The following is a 3,652-nucleotide window of genomic DNA, read 5'->3' as shown; positions in this document are numbered from 1 at the left end:
GAACAACTAATTGTAATTGTCTTTGATAATCTATGAGTATTGATGTCTAATATTGTAGTAGATTCAATCGGTTTATGTTTATTTCGATCAGAATGATTAGTTTGCCGGTTGTTATGATAATTGCTTATAGGGTTGTTTGGTCTAGTTTGAATACAATGAAGCATATAATTGCCCTTAGTTTAGTCACACTGGTCTGGACTATTTGATAACGAGTTCCATGTGTTAGCGATTGTTGATGCCTAAGGTTTGCCTAGTTAATCAACCTGTAATTAATCTTTGATAATTAATCTATTATGTTATTATGAGATTACTATTAATTGCTTACTTGAATTTCCGGGTGTGATTTGTTTTGTTAATTGTTGAACTTGCTTAAGTTACTTGTTTAGTCTGTTTAGTATTAAATCAATTCCTTTGCTAGTGTGATCAGCACTTTAGACATTCACTTCATAATTCTAGAAACTAGTTATACGTGTGCTAACCACATACTCCTCGTGATTCGACACCATACTTACCCAAGCTTGATTAGGTGATTAGAAACATTGATTTATTTGTTTTTTACTAAATAGCGACAGTATAGTATCACTTCCCAACACGAATCCAATGGTACCTAAATCCTTTTGAATGTTACACGATCACTATACTTATACAGTATCAACAACACAAAGACTCCAATAATCACACATATATCAAATTTAAAATTTATGGCTGTTAATAAGTCTTTGGGGTAGTTGGTTTTGAATTAGGGGGTATATGAGTAACTATTATTTAGATTTATAAAAAAGGTAGTGAAGTTGAAGGACCAAAATTGTAATTATATTTTGAAAGAATAAGAGTTTACGTAATATTTATGAAAAAAGACTTAATTACCCCTAATTTCTATATTTTTGATGCATTATGATAATGAATTTGGTACATTTTAAAATTTAAGAGGTGCGCTTTATATGTAATATGGATATAGATTTTTTACAATGCAAAGATAAAGATCACATCCCTCAATATAATAAGTTAACATAGGTGGAGAACAACAAGGTGCAACAAGCCCCTAAATAAAGAAATATGAATACCCAATATATCATATTTATCATATGTAAGGGAGGGTATCTCGCCTATCACCTTTACTTGTCAATAAAACGACAGGGATCCAAAGATATGAGACAGAAAGCTTATACATGATAATGTTTAAAAGTAGAAAATGTATTTATAAGTGTTGTAATAGGTATTTACGGGTGATACGTGAGGAAAGAGCATACACGACACTTATGCGGCGTAATGCTTGGCTATATTGATTTTGCGATTTTGCGATTTGGGTTTTGCGATTCAAAAAGGGGTAGCGGCGCAGCTTGTTGCCCGCTTGCCTTCTGTTTCGATGTAATCCAATAAACAATTTATAATTGAGAAAAATTGAATGGAGAATCCTTAATCCAAAAATGATTTTATATTTTTTACGCATCATATTTCAACAAAAATTCTTGATTTTCAATTATTACCTTTTGTTAATGAATATTTAACATCCTCCCAATCCAATTCATGCAGGAACAACATGGATGCACGCCAATTAGATCTATATAGGATGACGGGTGTTGTTATCGAGCAATAATTAATTAATATTGCTACAAGACTACAAGTATCTGTTTGGACCACATCCTGAGCTCACATAAACTTACGTATTGTTCTTTCGAAAAATAATATATATATATATTTAATTTCAACAAGTTTCAACTTAGCTTTGGCTGACTAAAAAGGGTTAACGAAGACGCTAAAGCAAAAATGATAATAAGAAATTGTCGTGTTCTTTTTCCTTCACCTATTTAGAGAAATTAGTGTATTCGGTAGGGAACGGTAATGATTTCTTGTAACTAATTTTCTCATGAAAATAAACTCAAAAGATAGTAGCACGGAGTACCGTAAAAAGCATATATTTAGAGCGTGTTCGTTTAACAGAATTCATGAAATTCAAAGGAATTAAAATCCCATGACATGGCATGCTCGTTTTGTTGGAATTAGAATCTTAATTCCATTTTAATGTGTTCGGTTGTCAAGGAATTGGAATTCAATTTCTTTAAATAAAGGGATTTTAAATCCTTCCAAAATGTGGAGAATTTCAAGTGAATTCGTTGGAATATTTTCTCGAGGTTTTTGTTTTTTTAAACGATAAAAAGAATAAAACATTTTAGTCTTTTTTTACTTTTTTTGTTTTCGATTTATATTTTGATTTATAAATTTATTATTATTATTTTTGAATAGTTTTTAAGGGTTTTTTTTTATCTTAGTAGAAAACCTCTAAAAAACTTGTTTTATATCCATCCGATGAACGGATGCTTTAATGTCATAATAACATAAGTTTTTCTTGGAATTTGAAAGAAACAAATATTTGCTACCAAAGGATTCACAATGTGTGAATACATGATTATGTACTTATACTATTAAAATCAATACCTATTTTAGACAATTGGCTTTATTCTATTGGTTTATTCCCTAATTTCCCAAAATACTATGTCATCTTATAATTCGTTAGTATTAAAATAATTCATAACTAAAATAATTTTTACTTATGGAGACCCATATTTAAAAAAAGGTTAAGAACTGTTACATAATCATCATGGAGCGGTTTCCATGAATATCTCCGCATTTTACTCCAATTTTTTACAACACTCATTTAACCCTATAACTCCCTCTTCTCTCTCATCACTTCCATCTTCCGCTCTCCACGGCCGAAATCCCGACATCATGTTTCAACGCATGTAAAGTCCCAGCCGAGAAAGACGGCGATTAATCGGATAACCAGAAGCCAAAAAACATCGTCGATTAATAATAATCGGAATCGAGAACGAGAGAAAAAAGTGAAAGTTAAAACGACATCGGAGTCGCCGGTGAGCTGGCACTCGTGTGAGTCTGAGGAAGATGAATGCATGGTATTTTACTTAAGGATGATGAAGCCGGTGGTGACGTCATAAAGGAACGTGGCTTAGACGCCGACCGTTGCAATCGCCGGATTAAGGTTTGTTTTTTTAATGATTTTTTAAAATTATAAATATATTAAGTTTGAGATATAAAGTAGTAATTGATTTTTGTTTTTAATTTGAAAGGTAAGAAATCAAGAATCCACTAGCAAGATTCAACTTGATGCGATAAACAAACTTGAGCTTGAGCCAAAACCCCAGCAACATAGGCATACAATGCGATAAACAAACCTGAGCTTGAGCCAAAACCCGAGCAACATAGGCATGCATGTAGTGAGTCAAGCAAGTCAAGTATCGGTTCATTCGCCTTCACAGATTAAAGGGGTGTTTGGAATTCCTTATTTTACCTCCTTATAACTTATCATTAACTTAATAAGTTACAAAAGTGTAACTTATGAAACTTTTTCTCTCACAATATAAGCAATCTCAAACATCTTATTACTTTTCAAAAAAGTTAATAAGTTATAAGTTGGTAAAAATAAGCAATCCCAAACACTCCTAAATAACACCATTAATATTTTTTTTTAAATTTAAAAAATGAGTAATCAGGGGGTGTTTGGGAGTTGGTATTGCGAATTATCGAATGTATTGTAAAACACAATCCCAAACACTACCTTTAAATAGTTGTTTTATCCTATTTTATGGGGGGGGGGGGGGGTGATTCTTTGATAATTTGTAGAATCCAAAGTAGT

Source organism: Bidens hawaiensis, unplaced genomic scaffold, assembly GCF_021521415.1.
Source record: "Bidens hawaiensis isolate Kalapana, Puna unplaced genomic scaffold, B.hawaiensis_p1.1 tig00009272_1, whole genome shotgun sequence".
NCBI lineage: Eukaryota > Viridiplantae > Streptophyta > Magnoliopsida > Asterales > Asteraceae > Bidens > Bidens hawaiensis.
The sequence above is the reverse complement of the archived record's forward strand: the minus strand, read 5'-3'. Positions refer to the sequence as shown.